Below are 23,187 nucleotides of genomic sequence, written 5' to 3'. Positions count from 1 at the left end.
GATGGCCCCATTTCACAGGTGAGGAAATCAAGGCTGAGGGATTAAATGGGCTGATGCTTGGGAAGGGCCCAGCCTGTGGCCATGGGCAGGTAGGTGTGCAGTCATGGGTTTCCTCTCACTCTCTCTCCCCTGTGGCTGTCCAGTCAGATCCCAGAGTTTCTTCAGAGGACACCTGCCAAGTCACCTCAGCTCAGGGTCCTTACTTGGGGAGACCTTAGCCCCTCGGCTTCACCTCAGTTTCCCCTCCGAAACTTTGCCTTTCTCTCCGAGGTGCTGGGAGGATTCTGTAAATAGTTCCCTCGAGGTGCTGGAAGCACTGGGTGGAGAAACTCACTATAAATATCCGGCATTTATAATTAGTCTTCCTGGCGGCACAGTTCTGCGTGTGGGGGAGGCAAACACCTGCAGGGGCAGAAAGTCAAAATGCAGGGCCCTGGGGGCTCTGGAGAGCTGGCTTCTTGGTGCTACCTGGGCTGGAGAGAATCTATGGGGAGTGAAACCCCTCAGAGAAGAACACAGTGGCAGAGGCCCCCTGGTCTTGCTGTAGGCTCAAACAAGAACAGTGGGGGCTGGGAGGGGCTCCTAGCTCCATTTCTCCTTGTCTGTGAGACCTTCTGCAAAGCAGTTCACTCCTTTGAGCCTCAGTTTCCACATCTGTAAGATGGGGATAATATTCCTATTATGACGAATTAAAGATAATGTATATAAAGGTCCCAATACTGATGCATAGAGTAGATGCTGAATACATATAAGATTCTTTCTGTTTCCTTTGCGTGCATAGCTGGGCAAATGTCCTCCACCTTGCAGATCGGATGGGCCTCTTCTGCCTAAAGACTTTTCGAGAATCCCCATTGGTGGCAGAGATTTCCTGTGCCTGTATCTTATCCCTGTGGTCCTCCTCTGAGCTGAGACTCACGCTTGCTCACAGCTGTCCACAAGAGTGTGTCCAGCATCTTCTGCTTTCTGCCCTGGGGCCTTCTCAGATGCTGCCAGAGTCTGCTCAATCTGTGCAAAAGTGCAGGGTAAACAGCCCAGGAGGCCTCCATTAACCAACAGGGAAAGGGAGCTGGTGGATAAATGCACTACCCTCCCTCCTTCAGGAGGAAATTTCTGGGAGGCATCTTGCTCACTTCTTGGAGGTCCCAAAAGCATTTTGAGCTTCTGTCATCCTCTGTGGTGAATGTGTATGGCTTTCCCTCCCATATCTTTCCACAGCCTCATTCCTACTTCTTGAAATCATCTCTTCAGTAAACCACCTGCACCAAACCCTCGTCTCAGGCTCTGTTTTTGGGGAACCCAATTCATGGTATCTTCAGGCCTGGAATAAGATCTAAACTCCTCGCTGTGGCTGCAGGGCCAGGCATGATGGGCTTTCATCATTCCAATCTCATGCCTGCTACTCTCCCCAGCACCTGCTGCCTTTCAGCCACAGTGCCACCACCCCCCATCCTCTTTTAATTTAACAAGCATTCCCTCTGCAGGGCCTTTGCACATGATGTTCCCTCCTACTGGAATGCCCTTCTGTCACTCTTTATCTATGTCAGTCCTTCAGGACTCAGCTTCAATGTCAGTCACTTAGAGTATCACTTCCCTTGGCCTCTCATCTCCTGCAGGCTCCAACCCCCTTTATTCTCTCTTACGACAACCTGTTTCTTTTCCCTTGTATGGATTTGAAGTTGTATATTTAGTTGAATGTTTGTTCAATATCTGTCTTCCCTACTAGGCTCTAAACTCCATGTAGGTAGGGATGGCCTCTGCCTAGTCCCATGGGTTCTGTAGCATCTGGCACAGCTCTTGACACACTGGGAACAGTTAATAGTAATTGAATGAAGATGGAAATCGGGTTGGTTGGCTCCCACTCCCTCCCAAGCTTTCTCTACTCTGTCAGGCTATGGGACGTTGGCAGAAGGCTTTTATGGGGGATGGTGGGAGAGGATGCAGGAGTCAGGAGGCAGGAAAATAGTTTGTCCTTATCTCCATTGCTCCCACTTTGCCAGAATCAGAGGCTCAGGGGTCACTGAAAGAGACACTCCAGTCTCGACCCAGGCTCTAGGGGGACATATTCGAATGCTTTCCCCATGACCAGGAGATTTCTTGCACATTTGGCACTGTTCTTATCTGGAGTGTGGCTGGGTGTGGCTTCTAGCGGCCCAGGAAGGCTGGTCTTCAGTGTTGGCCTCTGTAAGGATACTTGCAACTGGTCTGTGTAACTCTGTGCTTATCTCCAGAGACACTAGAACCATAGACTTGGCCAAGAAGGGATGGGGTGTATTAATCAGTGATTTATAGTGTGCTGTCTGAAGTCCAAAACTGCCTGGAGGTGCCATGTACCAGCTTGCTACATAGTTTATTGTAAAAACACAGATGGATGGTCTGCACCTGCCTTCAGTTATTATGCTGGGTAACTCAGCCCAGTTTGGGGAGATAAAATGAACAAATGTCTCATTGAAACTTCAGCCTTGGCATCCCTGAGGCTGAGATCCTCCACACGCCGTGATAATGGTCCAGAGATCAAACTAGTCCTGTGTGAACGAGAGGGGTTCTTAGCAACTGCTCATGGATGTTGAGGATCTCCTCCAAGTTTACTTACTCTGTTGTTCAGTGTCCTTTGCCTGTAACAAAACCTTTCATGACTCTTACTTTGTTGGGAGGCTTGTGAGTTGTTTCAGTGGGCTGACCCAGCATAATTTCTGCAGCCTCTCTGGTATGCTGGGTGTTGGCTCCTTGGCAATTTCCTCTCTTGACACCAAAATTGTAGAATCCTGGCACATCTAACCAAGGAGGGCTCTCAGGGCTCGTATGCTCTGGCACCTGTTTCTTACGGAGGAGAAGATGGAGCTGTGGGAACCCAACATGCCTCTCAGAGAGAAGATGGAGCCCTGGGGACCCAGCCTGCATCTCAGGGAGGAGAAGATAGAGCTGCTGGGACCCAACCCAAAGGCATTAATTGTATATAATCACCAAGCTAGATATACTCAGAGGAAAGAAATGTTACCTATAATCCCATTATCCAGAGACAACAATGGCTAAGATTTTAATACATTATCTTTTAGTCTTTTTTCCCTCCACATATATATTTAAACAGAATTAACATATCAAATAAATTTATATCCTACTCTTTACCTCAATATTACATTATGGGCATTAATCGACGATCTTATAAAAGACTCAATTCCTTCATTTATAACATGGGAGTAACAGCAATGACAATAAAGATAATAATAATACCAGAACCTATATGATAGGGTTATTGTGGGGATTAAATGAAATAATGCATGTAAAAGCTTTTAGCCCGGTGTGTGGTATATACTAAGTGCTCAGCAAAAATTATCATAATAAAATACTTTAAAATCATAAATGGCTGCAGAGTAGCCTATTGCTGTCATTTTTCATATAACTATGACTTTATTGAATCCACAGATAACAGTTAAGAATCAGGTAATCAAGTTAACTCTCAACTCTGTTTTTTCCATATAGCACCACATTACCTTCTAGAAAAGCAAAATATCAGTGTAGAGGCCACCAGAGCCCATGTGTTTGTTGATAATGATGATCACAACTGCAGTAGAATAAGGAGTGCCTTCAGCCACTAGACCTTAATGGTGATGAGGAGACGGTCTCAGTGTGCAAGCATCTAGGAGCGAGTGCACAAATGCTCTGTGACTATAGGATGGGATGGGGTGGACCATGCAGATGTCTGCACAGATGTTGGACAGAGCAGGAGATGCAGGATCGAGTCAGCCTGGGGTTGAGGTCAGCAGGGGTGTCGTGGAGCAGGCACAGAGGTGATGTCACTATAGGTTTAATCCTAGTTCAAGCTTTTCTGAAAGTAGAACCTGGGACAAGGATGTGGGTGCAGGTATTTCATTTGGGAGAAGACCCCAGGAGGCAGGACAGAAGGACAAGGGAGGGTGTGTCTTGGAAGAGAGGCAGCCAGTAAAAAGTGTATTATTGACCTGTGGGCAACTGGGCCTTGGTGCTTCTGGGACCCAAAATAAACTTCAAATTGTCTCTCCAGAGCACGGGAGCCTGGGTATTGATTGACAATGGCTGATGGTCACACCAGGGTGTAACTCCTCTGCAAGTCCAGACTGCCCTGTGTGTAGAGACCCAACTGACTGAGCTTCTATAGTTCTGGAAAAAGTCCTGGAACAGGAATATGGAAGGACATGGGAGCCTGGGGAGGGATGGCGTCAGGTGCAGCTGCAGCCAAAGCTGATGACGGAGGGAGGCTGGAGTGGAGGAAGGATCCGCTGTGGAAGGGAGGAAGACCCAGTGCTCTGCGCCCTTGTGCTGGAGTCCCAGCCTTCCCCTATAGCCAGGAGGTTCTCCCTCGTGTCTCCCAAGACTCTTTCTGCATTTTGTTCTTGTTCCCCTTCGTGCTAGCCAAAAAGGAGATGGAGAGCAGCTGACCATGGTCAGATGGAAATGCTAGAAAAGCTATGGATTCTTGGCAGCCTGCCCCCTCCAGGCTCATTTCAGACTTACACCAATGCTCAGAGGACCCCTCTCCTTTTTCCTGCTTCTTCTTAATCCACTTACCCATGCTGTGAGCACAGAATGTGGCCAGACTATTTGCTCCATCCGGTGGCCCAGAAGCTCCCGTCTCCCCTTTAACGATGGCTCCAGCTGACATTAATTGTTTACTGCAAACCAGACTCTCTGCTAGGTGCCCACGTCATCTCAATTCTAACAACTAGCCCTGTGCTAGATTCTGTGAACATCCCGTTCTCCGGGTGAGGCACGTGACACTCAGAGAGGTAGTTGGTTTCAAGCATGAGGTGCACCTGGGCTTCAAGCCATCACCACGTCGCCTGCTCCCCTCCCTTGAGTGGGTGTGCATCCGCCTCTTCGAGACACGCTGTTTGTCCAGATGCTCAAGGGGGCAGCTCGGGGTTTCACTAGATGTTGTTCTTTGGGGGCTCTTTGCTAACCTGCCTGGTCTCGAAGAGGAAAAACCTCTGAGCAAAAGAGTTAGCAAAACGATTTAGGAAGCAGGATAGTTACTGTACATCTGGTAACAAATGCTTGTCTCCTTGCACCTGTCCAGTCTCCCTTGGGTAGACCAGGAAGCTGAGACTCTGGGAGGGGGAGATTTGCCCAAAGCCACACAGGTGGTCAGTGTGGGAATTGGTTTGGAATTCAGCCTGTTGGGTTGCAAAGCCCGTGGGATTCCCACCACCATGTATGTACAGGGTGCCTTCTGTAGGGTGGCCATCAGGTCTGGAAACAAAGGTGAGAATGTTATTAGAATATTAAAATACGTACTCCCCAAAACCTGTGGTGTCAGATCTTGTGGTCTCCCTGGTGTGCCTGGTGGTGGTGGGGGGGGAGGTACCACAGCGACCAGGGTCGTGAACTGCTTTGGGTCGTGAAAATGCTGATGGTGGTAAGGGGGGCGAGGGAGGGGTCTGTGCACCAAGGTGCCAGGCTGAATCCAAGTGGAGAGCCAGGGTGGGGGTGTGAGAGCGAAGCACATGTGTTTTCTGTGCAATGAAAAATGTGCCAGTTAGAGAACATTTGGCTCAGAGGACCTCTGAGATGATCCCGCTCTTCTTTTCTGCCACTTTCAGGATGGGGCAGGGGAGGCCTGGGTAGCAGAAATGAATGGTCGAAGACCAGGTGTTTTTCTGGGGCGCAGCAGGGCCCCACCCACCGAGTCCTGGCTCTCTGCGAATGCTTGCCACGATGCCTGTGTCCCACCCTCTATCAGCGGAGGATGCGAGAGGACTCGTGGTGACCTATGGCTCCTTCTCCGTGGCTTCCCTCCCCCACCCCAGGGCTGCAGTCCCCTCTCGCTTGTTCCTCCCCCTCTCTGACTAAGAGAACCCCGGAGGCCCCGCTTCTGCCAACCCTCAGCCGCCCCCTCTCCTCTGGAGCCCCCAGGCCGTGAGCGGTGGCTCCATGGAGAAGCAGGGCCGTGGGCGGGGCGAGCCAGATAATTATAATCTTGGAAGGTTTGAATCTCAGGCTGAGAAGCAGGGAGGGAGTTCTTCCTGCCGGGTTTGGGAGCTGGGTCTGAGTCAGAAACCATCTCCCACAGCCCAGCCTCCTAGAGAGTCTGATCCCACCTTGCCCTTCCCCCTTTGAGCCCAACTTTCATCCGATCCATTTATCTCTGCGTGCATGCATTCATTTACGAAATGCTGATGCTGTGTTTACTGCATGCTACGCACTGTGTGGAGCCTGGGGACATTGGAAATGGGGCAAAGGCGATGGTGCATGGTGGTTCAGGGTGTGTTCTGTCGCTCAGACTCCAGAGGTTGTGGTCTTGCCTCCACCATTTATTGGCAGTACAATTTTCATGCTTTGTTTAAGCTCTCCGTGCCTTTCTTTCCTCCTCTGAGAAATGGGCATTATAAATATCTCCCTTGGAAGGATTAAAGGAGAGGATATATATAAACCACTAAACACGGGTCTGAAGTATACTAAAAGCATATAAAATGTTAGTTGTTGCTGATAATTGTTTTTAAAAAATTGTATTAAAGGGTTGAGTAATGTACAGTTCCTGCTCTGAAAACACTCATAGCCTAGAACAGAGGTGGCAAAGAGGCTCTATCTCATATGTCAACTCTGACTGATCAGTAGAGGATGCTTGGGGTACTGTATTAAGAAAGATTCTGAGGATCAGTTCAGACCCATCAGGAAAAAGAACATGATTGATTAGCAAGGTCTGCGGTGGGTTTTAGGTAAGGGAGAGGTGGCACATTTGCTTGGTATCAGCTCTCTCTCTTACTGAGTTAGTCCTGGAGAGGAAAAGAGGAGGGAATTGCAGGGGTAGTAAGAAATTTAGAGGAGTGTACAGTCAGACCTTATCAGGTATTTGAAGCAAATGTTGGAGGGGTCAGGGCCGCCCAAGAGCTGTTCCTATATGGATAATTCTAAACATCCACAAGAGATGGGGATCCTCCCTGCTGCAGTGTGCCTACAGCTTTTTGTCAGAATATATAGGTTTGAATATATATATATTCAGGCTGTGTGGCCTTGGGCAAGCATCAGACCTATCCTAGGTCTCAGCTTCCCCATCCAGAAAATGGGGAGAATGACCCACCTCTCACAACCCATGCTGGATTTTGGTGAGGATTAGATGAGATAATACATGTTAAGAATTTAGAACGGTGCCCAATACATAATGAACACTCAAAACCTGGTAGTTGGCCGTTAATATTTTGTCTGCCTTGAAGAACTAGGGGTGGGGAGGAGCTTTTCTTCTTTTATAAACCATTATCAGTCAAACAGTTCTTCTCTGTGTGAGCTCTGGAAACAGTCAAGGATTAGGTAGAACAATCAAATTGTTCAAAAATAAAGGATTAGTAGGAAAAAGCTTAAACTTCAAACAATCAGTGAATTGCTCAAATAAATTGTGGTAGGTTATTCAACATTATATAAAATGCAGTTCCACTCTTATGAAAAAGTATTAATTCATATATGACCAGAAAAAGATTTGGAAATCTGAACCCCATGGAGTTAACGGTGATCATCCCTGAGTAGGTGGATGGTGGGTGTACCCATTAGAGTTCTTCATAGAAGGCAGCTTTTGCTGATGAAGCAGAAAAGGAGCCTGTTTAAAGTGTGTTGGGGAACCCCAGTCCTCCAGCGAATGTCTCCGCTCTCAGGAGCACCATCTCAACTTATCTGTTGGCTTGCCCGGAGCCCTGTGCCTGCCGGGAACTCAACCCTGCAACCGCCAGGATTCCCGAATATAATTAACTCAGCTCTGCACCTGAGAGAGGGCCCCGCCTAACAGTCTCTATGAGTAAGTGTTCAGGAGAATGCACGAGGAAGTCCTTCCGTTCAGGTCTGAGTCTTCTCTTCCAACTCATGGAGTCCGCAGGTGGGCGGCTCCCCAACGCACTTCACTGGTTCTCTGCTCCCTGGTGGGCAGGCTCCTCCGGCCCTGTTCCTGGGGCTTCCCAGTTTGGCGAAGCGTCTCCATCGTCATTAGGGAGCAGTGTCCCTCAGCCCTCGGCTGATCCCTTGGGCCCTTTCTCTCTTCTTGTTGGTTTAGGCTGTCTGTCTTTCAGATCCAACCAGTATCAAGACCATCAGACCCTCTCATGCAGCACCTTTTCATATGAAAGGGTTGTGGGGAAGAGGTCTTATGGGGAAGTATCCTATTCGGGGCCGGGATGGATCTAGAAATGCTCATGGAGGAGGAGGCTTCTGGGATGGATCTCACATGATAGCTGGGGTTTTCATAGACAGGGTGTGGAGACAAGGGAGGGCAGTGGAGGCTAGAAGAGGAAAGCATGGGATTTGGGGGAAAGGGATTTTGTTGAAAACCACTTGGTTGACACAATCATTGGCATCTTGCTTTCTGTTCTATCAACAATGCTCAAGCAAAGTGCCTGACACTCATAGGCATTTAATAAATATTAGATAAAGTAATGAATGCATGAATTAAGGAATCAAAGACTATTCGGTCTGCAGGGGTGGGGGAGGGGAGGTCTAAAGCCCAGCTGGGTGGTCAGTGTTTCTCAGGCAACAGCATGGTTGTCATTTCCCACCTGAGTCCTAAGTGATGCTAGCTCCTAGCCTCGGGGAGAAGGGAAGGACGTATCCTGCTCCCTGAGCTTGGAGTGAGAGCCCTTGTCTCTTTAACAGCCTCCAAGGGGCCAGGTCTTGCTCACAGCTGGGCCTTGGTGTTCTGTTGAGCGGAAATGGCTTCACCGATCACCAACATCAGACAGAACCCCTCTGGGACCATGATGGGTCAAGACAGAGATCACTGGGCAGTCATGTCTGAACACAGACAAAAGAGGAACATTATCCAAACCACAAAAGCGACCAGACAGCCCGCATCCTGGCTAGTATGAGTGACCGCTGCATCTTCATCTTATTACAGCTTTAGCATTACTTCCCTACTTTCCAGATAACAAGAAGGTACCCAGTTACAGATACCATATTCTATTGATTAGCAGCAAGTCACAGACCCTGGTCACACTCAGGAGAGGGGACCGTACGGGGCATAACACCAGGGGCTAGAGATCGTGGGGGACATCTGAAAATGCTGCTTACCGGGGCAGACTTGGGGTGGACTTGTCAGTCTCCTTGTAGTGATCCCACTCCCCCCGTGTTCCCAGTGGTTCAGATGCAGGTGGAAAGTGAGGACCTGTACAAGAGACAGTACGACGTGGTGGAAAGTATGCGCACGCGGCCCGAGTCCAAATCCTCTCCTGTGGGACTTGGGGCAAGTTACTTAAACTTTTAAAGTTTCATTACTCCTACTTAAAAAAAAAAGAAGTTATCATAAAAACAATAACTACTTCATAGGGCTGTTTTGAAGATTAAATGAGAGAACTCGAAAAACTATCTGGAGTAGAGTAAGCAATCGATACACATGAGCATATCGTCCTGTGATGTAATTCTTACTCCCAGCTCAAATTGGCAGGATGGTTTGTTTCCAGGACCCTTCCTTCCCAGTCGGCCCTTCCTCGCTGGGTCTGGTGTTCTTCCTTGGGACTTCCAGCATCCCCTTTGCTCTCCACTGCCACAGGCCTCTCTGCTTATGATGTCTTCCCCTTTGGACCAGGAGCATATTAAGGCAAGATACTGTGTCCGTTACCAGAGGCTAGGTTTTGCTGCAGTAACCAACAACCTCCCGAAGTTTCATGACCTACAACCACAAAGGTTCATTTCTTCCCCACATTGCATGTCTACCCTTGGCCTCTCTCCGTGTCATCCTCACTCTGGGTTCTGGCAGATGGAAGAACCTCTGCATGGAACATTGCCAGTTTCCTAGCAAAGCGGGAAAAAAAGACAGTGAGTAATGTTAAATCTGCCTGGAAGTGACACATGTCAGTTCCACCTGCAGATCGGCGGCCAGAACAAGTCACGAGGCCACTGCTGAGTTCAATAGGCAGGGGACATAAAACTCTTATAGGAGGTAATCCAGAATCCTTGGCAAACATCGTTAAAATCAACCATGGAAACTTCATAAAATTCATTTTTTTTTTAAAGATTTTATTTATTTATTTGACAGAGAGAGAGAGAGCGAGAGCAGGAACACAAGCAGGGGGAATGGGAGAGGGAGAAGCAGGCTTCTCGCCGAGCAGGGAGCCCGATGTGGGACTCGATCCCAGGACCCTGGGATCATGACCTGAGCCGAAGGCAGACGCTTAACGACTGAGCCACCCAGGCGCCCTCATAAAATTCATTTTATAAACAATAACAATACTAACAGTAGCAAAGTACCAGGTGTGGTTCTAAGTTCATTCCATAGGTTAACCCGTTGAAGCCTCATAACAACCTTGCAAGGAAGGTACTGTTATCATTCCCATTTTACAGATGGGGAAATTGAGGCACCGTGCAGTTAAAGGCCCATGCCCAACATTGCAGAGCTGGTGGAACCTCCAGGGCTGGGTGGGGAGGGGCAGTGTAGCTGTGATGGGAATGAAGTGAAGGACCAAGAAGGAGCCACGGGACAGAATTCCTGGATCCAGTTGGGGAGCCCTGAGGTTCCTTCCCCCTCGGGCTGCTCCTTAGTGACCTTCCTTTGCACTAGGCTCCGTGGGTCCCTGTCCCTTCCCATAGCTCACATTCAGCTCCCCACTGAAAATCCTGTGTCTAGGGCCTTCTGAACCCCATAAAAATGTCAATTAAGTTGATTTAAAAATGCTTCAGTCTCATTAACAACAAACTGTTAATGCTGGTGCAGACTGGCAGGACTAAGAGTAAGTAATATGAATATTAAAAGGTTTCTGGTGTCTTGAATTATCAACAATAAATTATTCCCCACCCTGACCCTTCCCCGGCTGTCAGGGATCCCTTCTTCCCTGGGCAGGAAGAGTCATTACTACAAGTCTGGGATTTGGTTTATTCATCTTTGGAGAGAGAGTGCAGGTACTGTAGACTCACTGCTCTTGAGACTTCGGGTCTGACAAATTTAAATTGTTAGTGTTCCCACCACAGACCGTGTTCGTAGTGTGGGCCACCACCCAGCCGAGTACCTGACCTTCTTAATGTTTGGTGAATAAATACATGAATGGAATTAAAGGTGCGAGTTTACATTTGTACCTCTGAATAGGAGTCTGGGCTCTGCCACTTCCTAGCTGTGTGACTCTGAATAAGTCACCGAACTTCTCTGAGTGTCGGTTGGTCATAATAGTAGCTACTTCACCGGTTGCAGAGATTAAAAGGGATGTTGTGTGTTAAAGTGCCAGGCACACAGTAAGCACTCAGTGAATATTAGCTACCATCATCTTCATCATCATCATTTTCATTATCATGATTATCATTTAAATGAAAATTCTAATTTGACTATCCTTACCATTGCAACCCTCTAGGTGGAGGAATGTAAAGGTTTCCTGGTTCATACCCTCCAAAGAATATTCTGCAGCCATTAAAAATGATGCTTGCAAAGACATTTTAATAGCAGGGGAAAATGCTCATGTTATGATAAGTTTACAAAAAGCAGACTGCAGGATGTCACGTGTTGTGTGATTGCAGTGATGTTAAAACACACCAAAACAGGATGGAGATACAGCGAACCATTTTTAGTGATTTTTTTTTTTCTACATGGTGGAATTACTATTTTCTTTGGTGTTGTTTCTGTAGGTTTTAATTTTTTACATAAATATGTTTTGTTTATTATGAAAATTTCCCTACATACCCAAAAATAGAGAGGCTAGTATTATGAATGTATATTATGAACATAAACCCATCCCTTAGATTTAATGGTTGTTAATATTTTGCCATGTTTGCTTCATCTTTTTCTTTCTTTTGGGTGAAAAATTTTTAAAAATGATTTTATTTATTTATTTGAGAGAGAGTATGCACGGGGGAGAGAACTTGAGCAGAGGGAGGGAGAGGGAGAAGCAGATACCCCAGGACCCTGGGATCATGACCTGAGCTGAAGGCAGACGCTTAACCAACTGAGCCACCCAGGCACCCCTTGGGTGAAATATTTTAAAGTTACTGATACCGTAATACTTTCTTCCTAAGTATTTTAGTATGTGTCTCTAAAAAACAAGAATAGTTTCCTATCTAACCATCATACCATGATCACATGTGACAAAATGAGGAATCATTCCTTAATGTTATTTGATACAAAGTCTATATTCAAATTTCCCCATTTGTACTTCAGTTTTTAAATTTTTTACTACAGTAGGTTTGTTTGAACCAGGATCCATTAAGGACCATAGTTCCATTTGGTTGTCACGTCCCTTAATCCTCTTTCAATCAAGGGGCACCTGGGTGGCTCAGTCAGTTAAGCGGCAGGCTCTGGGTTTTGGCTCCGGTCATGATCTCAAGGTCCTGGGATCAAGCCCCGCATTGGGCTCCACACTCAGGGGGGAGTCTGCTTGAAACTCTTTCTCTCCTTTTGCCCTTCCTCTCCTCCCTCTCTCTCTCAAATAAATAAATAAATGATTTTTTAAAAAAATCAAGCACAACACAGCCCTGCTTTTTTATCCATCTCCCTGACGGTTGAATGGACCGAACCAGCTATTCCCCTGAATGTCTCACCTTCTGCATTAGCTTTTCCTTTGTGGTTGCATCACTTTTATAATATGACAACAATGGGATCCAAAAAATAACCCCTCTCTAGTTCCCAGCCACTCTCCCAACTGAGGAAGCAATAATAGCAACTAGGTGTGCCACGTGCAGGCAAGTTCTAAGCACTTTATTTGTACTAATTTAATTCACATAATAAACCCAAGGCATAAATACTCTTTTTTTTTTAAAAAAATCAATCATTATAGAAATGATGGAGGCACAGAAGTGAAATAACTTGGCAGGGCCGGATAGCTGGGCAGACGTACTCTCAAGCCAGCATGCTTCACCGCCCTGTGTCGTTAAAAGAACTGGAAGGGGCACTGCAAGCTAAGGAGGAAGGTAGGGAAGCCAACTCTGCCTTCCCTTGGGGATGCCCAGTGCCATCTCCCAGGGGTGGGCCCTGCCATGATGCTTAGGGACGGGTCTAGAGGGCAGGGGATGGAGTGGCGTCTGCAAAGATGAAGTCTCTGCTTCAGCCAGAGCTTGAAGCTGTTCTGGACGTCTCCAGGGTTTCCTTCTGTTTCCCTTCCTTTCCTTCCATTCTTAGCAGATAGGAAAGGCCCTAAGAAGCTTGTGCTTTTCCTTGTCTGGGCTTGAGATTTCCTGAGTCTGCTATTCATAGGCAAGGAGACATCAGACCCAGAAAGCAGCCCTCAAGAGAGCCTCTGTAGTTGCCAAAGTAAGGGACACAAGGGATTCACCAACTCTTCCATTCTTGGGACTGCATTCATGTGCATTCTGGAAGAATCAGGCAGAGGACAAAGTGCCTTTGGGAAAGGACACAGGGAGAGTTCAGGCACCTGGGTTCTTTTTTTAAAATATTTTATTCATTTGAGAGAGAGAGAGAGACAGAGAGCACAGAGAGGCAGAGGGAGGGGGAAAAGCAGGCTCCCCACTGAGCAGGGAGCCCTATGCAGGGCTCTATCCCAGGACCCTAGGATCATGACCTGAGCTGAAGGCAGACGCCCAACTGACTGAGCCACCCAGGTGCCTGGGCACCTGGGTTCTTAACTAGATTTGCCTTTGCCATGGATAAGCTGTGTGTCTTTGGCCATGGGGCCCAGCTTCCCTGAGCCCCAGTGTCCTTCTGCATTATGTCCGATTTAAAGCTGTCTGTTCTGTTTCCGCTGTGAGGTTGTCATAAAGATTATATGGGAACACAAGTGGGAGCACTTTGAAAAGTAATGATGGAGGTATAAGAGCCCCCCTCCAGGGTGCCCTGCCGGAGTTGCAAATTCAGATGCACTGCCCTGGCTGGAGCGGTGGGGGCATATGGTTTCCTGGACAGCAGCCATGTTCTCTCACGACCCTACCCCAGTGCCCTGGTTGATGGGTCAAGGTGTCAGCAGTTGAGCCAGGCTGGGCCAAGGAATCATTGCCCTGGGCTGTTTGGGCTTGGAGAGGGAGGGTGGTCAGTCATTCTTTCCTCTGGGTTTAGGTGTCACTGGAAACAGGGGGCACTGATCCGCTGTCTGACTTTAGAGGGAGGGTGAATGCTGTGAGCGAGCGAGAGGGAGAGAGACACGTGAAAGCCGGGTTCCAGCTGTCCTTGGGATCAAACTGCATCCCCAGGGTTGGACTGTTCAACCCATTTTTGGCTTCTCTGAGCCAACCATTTCTCCTTCTCCCCTACCCCCTTCTCTTTTTTTGGCTTCGATGGTTTTGAGGTTGTATTTGCCATTTAAAAGGGTATCTGAGATATTAGGCAATAGGACCCTCTCAGCAGTCTGACAAAGGAGAAAGCTAGAGTGTACTCAGAGCTCAGAAATCGCCTCCTGGTTCCATCCACCTCATTTTGCAACTACCGTCCAGCACTGTTAACCACCTTGCCTGGGTATGTGAGCAAGGAAGCAGCAAAACCAACACAAGAATCCATGTCTCCTGACTTCCATCCCAGGGCCTCCTCTGCCTACTTTTTATTTGGGTGGCATATAATAAAAAATAGTAACTCTTACTATCTACTGAGTATGTACTAAGTTCTTCCCTGCGCTAGGTGATTCTCACGCATTCTCATAATAGCGACCCAGTGAGGAAACTGTTATTCTTCTCATTTTGCCTGGCGGAAAACTGAGGTTCATAGAAGTTAAGCAACTTGCCTGAAGTCACACAGCTAGTGAGTCCCAGAGCCGGGATGCAAACATAAGTCCTTGTTTTTAATCATGGTGCTCTGTCTGGTCTTCGGCTTCCTGCTATGGAGAGTGACACTGGCCACACAGTCCTTGGAGCCAGTTCCTTGCTGAGTCTGGGAGTGAGATCACGCAGTCCTGAGAGACCTGTCATTTCCAGCATCTTGTGGCTACTGGCATGGGAGTATTGTTCTTGGACTTGTGTTATTTACCCAAGAATTTGCAAGGCTGCTTCTCGCTTAGGTAACAAATACCTCTGCAAATAGGGATGGAAAATTGGCTTTGCTTATTCAGAAGTGGGGAGAGCTGCCGGCATTCTTGGGAAAGCCATTGGTACAAACATGTGGGTGCAAAAGAGGCCCAAGTTTTGCTCATCAACCCCATGGTAGAGAAAAGCATTCTTGGAGTTTCTCTGCGAAGGTAGCTTTGGTGTTTAGAAGCCCTGTGGCAGATTCACTCAGGTGCCTCCCAGGTTCACAGAGCTTGGCCAAGGGCAGTCTATCCCCAAGTATTAACTTCTGGTCACCTGTGACAGAACCATTTGCGAGGCTTGTTAAAAATGCAGTGTAACACACTGCCCCAAATCTTAGTTGCTTGAAACAACAACAGGTAATTTGCTGATGAATCTGCAGCTCAGGCAAAGTTCAGCAGGAACAGCTTATCTTTGCTAGGGCAGCTCTGCTGGGGCCTGCAGGATCCACTTTCGAAGTGACTCACTCATGTGGCTGCCAGGTCGGTGTGCCAGGGCTGTGGGCTGTGGGCTGTGGGCCTTGGTTCCTCCCTATGGAAGGCTCTCCATTGGATGCTAGGGCTTCCTCACAGCATGGCGGCTACACATTCCAAGGGTGAATAAGAACAAGGTGGAATTACATTGCTTTTTGGCAATCTAGCCTCAGAAATCACTTAGCAATACCTCTCCTGTGCTGTATTGACCTGAGGAAGTAAAAAAGGCTGCATAAACTGAAGCTCTTGATGGGGAAGTGGCAATAGTGGGGTTGGGGGGCCCTCTGGGGAAGAAAGGTACCTGGGGCAGGGAAGAGAGGAAGTGGAGAAAGGGACAGTGAAGAGAGAGACAAGTGAGAGAGGAGAATTACATCTCACCATAAGGCTTGATTTGTCTTTGACATGCACATATATTACCTTTTGTTTAAGAAATGAATACAAGGCCAAGATGGCAGGGAGTGGTGGGTGGACGTGTTGGTGTGTGAGCATGTGTGTCTGTGTGTGCTCGCGGTCTCAGGGCAGGCATGGGCGATGTGCTTAAAGCAATAGCCCTGATGGAAGCAAAGGGGAGGGTGCCTCCATGGCCAAGACAGGGCCTAGAGCTCCAGCATGCCCCTGTCCCTGAGCTTCCCAGAAGAAGCTCATTCTGCCTGACCCGGCCCATCTCTTCCAACGGAAAGGGATCCAGCTGTCTGCCAGGGGCTGAGGAGTCCCAGAGACAGCGAAACATGCCCAGAGGCAGAAAGCATAAAAACCCTTCACCTTTTCACTAAGAGCAAAACAAAATGAAACTTCAGACAAACAAACTAAAACCCTAAACCGCACAAATACCACACTCAACAAAGAAAGCTACGAAGTATAATAATAATCCCTGCCATTTATTAAGGACCCAGATGCCTCACCTCATTTCATTTCCGCTGCAACTGTAATTTTGCAGACAAGGAAACCAAGGCCCCGGAAGGCAGGATGGCTTGCCTGCACTTCTACAACCAGAGGGGAGACACACAAGTGTGGTTGCAGCCAGGTCTGTTGGCGCCCGTGTCTGGTTGTTGGGATTTCAGTCTTTCCTCCTCTCCCTATAGCCTGGATCCTTGGGCAGCTTTGCCTAATGAAAAGAAATGTTCTTTATGCAATTGGGACCCAACCGCTGGACTTGGCGACAATGTATTTTGTGACTTCCCAGTAAAAATGGAGTTCTTTTTTAGGAACAGTGACTCTCAGAGGGCAGAGCTGGGAACTTCAGCTTGGGGAGAGGAGCAGCAAGTACCAGAGTGAGCACCAAATTGCGGGGCCGGGGGGGGGGCAGGAGCACCCATTCTAGTCCTAACTGGCCGTGTGACATTGGTTGGGCAATAATATTAATGCTCATTAATAATAGGGACAGCCTCTTCTTGTCCAACATCTCTTCTGTACCAGGTGCGGTGCTAAAGAATTCATGTGTATCACCTGATCTAATCTCAGCAGTCCTTTCAGGGAGGGAGGTACAGATATCTTCCCCATTTTGTGGATCAGGAAACTGAGGTCTTGGGCATGGAGCAACTTGCCCACAGCCACACAAATAGGAAGAGATACATCCAAGATTTGGGCCTGGGCACAGGAGTTCCAGAGTCCTGTGCAACAATATTGATACAAATATGAGTGTAACACAGACACAGACTACCATGTATTGAATGTCTTCTGTGTGGCATTCACTCTCCAAGCACTGTATGCAATATAGCACTTAATCCCCGACTCTGAGTTAACTATCATGATCATTTCCATTTCCAGTTGAAGAAATTGACTTCTCTTTTGTCTAACAAGAGGGTCATCGCCTTCCACTGCATGGCTGTGTTCTAAGAGCTGCCGCTTTCAGCAAAAGGGTAACGACAGGCATGGACTCAGGTCACGTGGAGTGGGGGCTGGCTTCTGACCACGTCCTTCCCTCTCCCTCTCAGAGAGAAGCTGGGGTGCCGGAGGAGTTTGGAGAGGTGGCTGGATGAGTGCCTTACCTGTGCCTTCTCCAGAGGCTGGAGGCACAGGCAGCTCCCTGGGGCTCACCACGCCTGTCTTCCATCAGTCCAGGCTGGGCAGCCTGCCTCCTTGGCACAGTGGGCTACAGCCCGAGGCTCCTGGGCCCTGCGTGGCTCGATGAACTGTGTAAGGAAGGGAGACTCTGCCAACGTGTCACGGCCAGCTTCCCTGTGGGCACCATCTGGGATACACTGAGCCAGGGAGCCAGGGCCGGCCAATGGCGTCCTCCCCCGCCCTGTGGGCCTCACCTCCCCGAACACACACAGGGAGTGTTCAGCTGAGGGAAATATCTGTCAGGGGAGCCTCTTTTTTAGGCCCCAGAGGGTCCTATCAGGCAATAATGAGCATACTAATAACGGACATTTGTTAAACCCTGACTATGCCTGGCTACTATGCTAAGTGCTGTATGTGTATTGTCCCACTGAATTTACTCCTGACACACCGCCATATTTAAGTACTATTATTATCCCCATTTTATAGATGAAGAAACTGAGGCACAGAGAGGCTAAGGGACCCACCCACGGTCATGCAGCTTGTAAGTTTAAGAGCCAGGTTTCACATTCTGTTTCTTAATGCCTGGCTGACTCACAAGGCCTGGATTCTGATCTTTGCTCAGTCAGTTCCTGATGAGCATTTCTGTGTGGTCCCCCTGCTCCTTAGAGTTCTTCAGTCTCTTCTGTACAGTGCCGGGATCGGACCACATTTTCAAAATGTGTTCATCAGAATCCTAGCGTTCTTTCAGGAGCTATGTGTGGGTGGGGGTGGAGTTGGGGAAGGGGTGAGGAACCTCCCAGCCTCCTACCCCCTTTCAACCTGGGATCTGGATCAAAGCACCACTTTTCACTGCTTCTTGTGTGAGGGCTGTGTGTGAGGGATGGCATTGAGAAGGGGTTCTGTTACTTAGGATATATGTTTGAGCATTAGCAATTGCCGACCTGACATTCTTGTACCCTAGAAGAGGAGGAAAATAAGCCTCAGAGAAGGTAAGGGACCCATCTAAAGATGTCCAGCAAATTGGTGACTTAGATAACGTGGTGGTTCAAAGTGCAGTTTCTGGAGCCTGACACAAACAGGTTCAAGCCTTAGCTCTGCTTGGTACTACTTGGTGTTCTTGGTCAGAGGCAGCTCTTGACTACTGCACTGTTTTACTGCCATGAAGTGCTCCAAGTGGGATAGTGATGCCCCATGTTACTTCTCTGGTGAGAGAACTCAGTAACTGGGTCATCTTTCCTTCCCCTCCTCACCCTTAGCCCCAACTCCCAGCTCAAATGCCTTTGGACTTGCCCAGTTAGATGCAGATACCAGGGGTGCCCAAGGACTGTGCCCACCTCAGGGAATAATTGTGACTTTCCATCTGGCAGCCTGTACTGGAAGTCATGCCCCACAGAGTCTGTGTTCATGGATAGGGAAAGGGCCATCCCGGTGACAAGAAGATACAAATAAGAGACTGTGTGTGACCCGTAGTAACTGTGTGACCTTCAGCACCTTGCTTCATGTCTCCAGGCTTCAGTGTCCTCACCTTTAAAGAGTGGTATTGAAGGTTTGATGGTCCCCATGGGCCTCTGAAGCTTCAAGATGGTATGCTTCAATGATCCTAGGCACCAGGAAATATGACCTCTCTCCTTGGCATCCAGACATTTCTCTGAGAAGTCTTCTCCCTTCATGCAGACTCATGAATCAGGTAGAATCATAATTGACTGAGTCTCCCTCTTTATCTATGGGGTGAGGGATGAGACTTTTTGAGTATTCCTGGCCTTGGGAAATTGGCCTCAAATGGTCTGGCTGCAGGGCTTTCAAAGCACTGTCCTGAGGGTCAGATTCCAGAACACTGATGGAGCCACGTTTTCTAATGAGTAGGGTGACTGGTTGTTTAGAGGTGACACACACGTTTGGCTTCCTCCTCTCGGAAGTCTAAGTTGTTAAAAGGCTTGGGCTCATTTCACATCAGAGACCTGACCCTCTCCCTCTGTCCCTTCTCTTCTGTCCCACTTTGGTGCCTTCACTTGATCCAGTCCCTTGTGGTTGGTCAGGCAGTGTGATCCTAGCTCCGCTCACATCTCTCTGGCCTAGTAGGAAGTCCACGTGCACCCCAATGGCTTCCTGGAGGTCTGCGCACAGGGGACGCTGGAAGGGTGGGGATTTATGATGAATGAGGGGTTGGATTAATCCTGCTCTCCATCCTCCGTTCCTTGCCACCGAGTGGGATAATCCTGAGGTGTATTCAATATAGTCTCAGCTGGTCTTTAGCTGGACTGGGGCTAAGTTAACCCTACTGGCCCCTCGCCTATGAACATGACTTTTATTGGCTTCTTCCTTTCCCACTTCCTCTTGTGCTTTCTAGATCACCTCCCAAATAAACTAAGGTTCTCAAATCCTGATCTTGAGGTCTGCTTGTGATATTGTGATTTATAATAAGAAATATATATTTGGTCTTTGTTCTTGTTTCTGGCATGGAACTCCTAAAACCCTTGGGATTTCCTAAGAGATAAGAGCACAAAGATGTCTTTTGTTATGCTAATGAGGCGGTTTTTGGCCTGCACCTAAGGATGGGGGCTGGTTGTCTGCCCACTGGAGCCAACCATGTGATTAGAAGGTTGGAATTTTCAGTCCCATCCCTGGATCTCCAGGGAAGGGAGACGGAGTGGAGATGTGAATTCAATCACCAATGGCCAGTGATTTAATCAATCATGCCTATGTAATGAAGCCTCCATAAAAACCCAAAGAACAGGGTTTGGAGAGCTTCCTGGTTGGTGAACATATGGGATGTTGGGAGAGTGGTGCATCTGGGGAGGGTGTGGAAGTTTTGCACCCTTTCCCCATACCTTGCTATATGTGATAATCTATATTCTTTTTTTTTTTTAAAAGATTTTATTTATTTATTTGAGAGAGAGAATGAGATAGAGCATGAGAGGGGGGAGGGTCAGAGGGAGAAGCAGACTCCCTGCTGAGCAGGGAGCCCGATGCGGGACTCGATCCCGGGACTCCAGGATCATGACCTGAGCCGAAGGCAGTCGCTTAACCAACTGAGCCACCCAGGCGCCCGATAATCTATATTCTATATTCTATGTATCTACAAATCTCTAATATATATCTATAATATGTATAATCTCTTCATCTGGCTGTTGATTTGTATCCTTTAATATCCATCGCAATAAACCGGTACTCTAGTCAGTAAGCTGGTTTCCTAACTTGTGTGAGTTGCTCTAGGAAATTAATCAAACCCAAGGAGGGGGTTGTGGGAACCTCTGATTTGTAGCCAGTCAGAAGCACAGGAAACAGCCTGGACTTGGCAGTTGGCATCTGAAGTGGAGGGTAGCCTTGTGGGACTGAACGAGCCCTTAACCTGTGGAGCCTGATAGTATCTCCATGTAGGGTCAGATTTGAGTTGAATTGTAGGACACCTAGCTAATGTCAAGGAATTGCTTGGTGGTGTGGGGACCCCTCCCCCACTTTGGAATTGGGTGCAGAACCCTTACTGCTCTTGGAGGGATTCACACTAAAACATACCTTACACAACATTCACTACAGTGCTGGGGGAGGCAGAGTGATTTTACTCCCATTTTGCTGATGAAGGAACTGAGGCCTGGAAAGGTTAACGACATTTCTCAAAGTGGTAGAATGTACAGTTACTCTTTTCTCAATGGTATGTTTTGGTGTCTCCCAAGCTCCTGTCTGATATAAGGGAGGACACTGGGTTGCATTGGGTGAAGACCAAAAAGGTACAAAAACTTTTGCTGCTGTCTTAATTTTAGTTCTCAAGACTACCAGTGGATTTGTTTAGAAAAAACCTTAAGCTCTAATTAGTAGTATTGATACCTGAATGGGTTATGGGAGCAGGAAGAGATTTTTAGCCCTTTTTGATAAGATAGTATGGGAGGGTTAACTAGCACCTTGGTTGATCCCAAGGTCAAGACCTTCAAAAAAAGTTACAGAATCGTTGATCATCAAACATGGAAGGCAACTCTGAGTTCAGATGGCTAGTGTAAACCTTTGTTTTTATGAATGGATAAACTGAAGTCTAAAGAGGAGAAAGTCTTTAAGGTCACCTGGTAACAGGGAAGTTAGGATCCGAGAGAAAGTATAGGAGATAAGGCTAATCAGAGTCAGGTTATGCTAAACTCAGATATCTATGAGAGCTTGCTGTCAGGAATGCCAAAGTGGACCAACTCTGATCACTGGATGGGGCTGCCCAGAACACCTGAGCAAGCTTATGATGTTCTATCTAAACTTTGAAAGAAAGAGTTCACAAATTGATTAATGATGTCTGCCTTGGCACAGGACATACTCACCTGTCTTGTGTACATGTACACATTGTACTCGTGTAACTATCATGTAAAAGAGAACATCAAGAAGGGACCACGGTTAGCACACAAGGTGGAACCCACAGACTGGAATTTGGAGGGATGGTGAAGGTAGATCACCAGTGACAAAACAAGGACTGAAGTGGTGGCTACGTGGTGTTTCAGGTTTCTTGGACACCCTAAATTTCTTTTTTACTCTTTCTCTCTCAGTATTGTATTATACTGCTTTGGAATCCCAATAACCTTGTAGAATGCAAACACACACATACTTAATTTTACACAGCAGACACGTAAAACAAAAATTTTGGATCCTGGTCCAACTTTTGCCTTTGGCCTCTTGTCTCACCATACTAACGTTAATTAGTCTTACTTTCCCCATATTTAAAATAAAGGTTTTGGGCTAGGTCTGAAATTCTCAAAAAGCATTCAGAGAAACATTAGCTCCATAGGATGGCAGCAGCTATTCTGTGGAATAAAATAGGTTTCCATGATCAACTTCTTCTGGAACATTGCTGGAACAATAAACACATTAACCTACAGGACTTCTAATGTAAGAATTCACCTTAAAGTGACTCAGGTAGGCAGAATTCCCCAAACTTACTTGAAAACACAATGCACAATACAGGATCATCTCTAAAGGTCTTTCAGCCAAAATACTGCCATTCTTTATTCATTTCCTTTGAGAACAGAGATATTAAGAGAAGCACAATCAATGATTGGCTCATTTTACTTCTCTGCTATAGACATGATATGGTGGTTGGTTTTTAACCACAGTGTTCAAGTGGCTCAAAGCAAGTGGCAACCATGGGGGTCATTTCTTTAGTGAAGCATTTGAAGATAAATCAATTGGATTGAAAACAACGGAAACAATTTGTTCCTTGAGACTAGACTAGGTAATTTCAGTCACTTTAATGATGTGACTGGCAATAAAACCAATTGGCAAAATTGACTGCAGAACAGGGTGACTAGGGGCTCTTTTTTTTTTCCCCACATAGTCTTTGTCAGCATAGCTGCTATGAAGGTTTTTCATCTGAAAGTCTTGAGTAGTAAAATCCTGCTCAGTGTCCTAAGTTCTGTGGTAGGTTTAGCTTTTGCAGCACAGCACGGGGTAAATTGTCATGATGACATACACACTGTTACAGTCTCCACCTGTGTGGTGGAGGTCGAACCCTAAATGTCTCTCCACACTGGGGAGATGTCCGGCCTGGGGCAACTCCAGCTGGCCTGTGTCTGCAGAGATAGACAGTTCCTTCAAATGGAGGATTGTCTTCTTTCTCTATTCAAAAGAGACCACACCTGTTTGATCTACCTTTCTACGAGTCTGGTCACGAATGACTTCAAACTCTCCATGCCAATAGTTTTTATCAAAGACTATTTCGGGGTCTGTGTTGATATACAAGTATGGAAAGTATGGTGGGTTATTAAGCAGGGCATCATCAGAATCATTTATGGATTAAAACAAAAACACATGCTTGGCTTCACCTCTGAAGATTTTGATGGAGAAGATCTAAAGTGGGTGCAACCACCTGTAT

The sequence above is a fragment of the Phoca vitulina genome, unplaced genomic scaffold (genome assembly GCF_004348235.1).
Source record: "Phoca vitulina isolate PV1807 unplaced genomic scaffold, GSC_HSeal_1.0 scaffold66, whole genome shotgun sequence".
NCBI lineage: Eukaryota > Metazoa > Chordata > Mammalia > Carnivora > Phocidae > Phoca > Phoca vitulina.
This window is presented reverse-complemented; position numbering follows the sequence as displayed.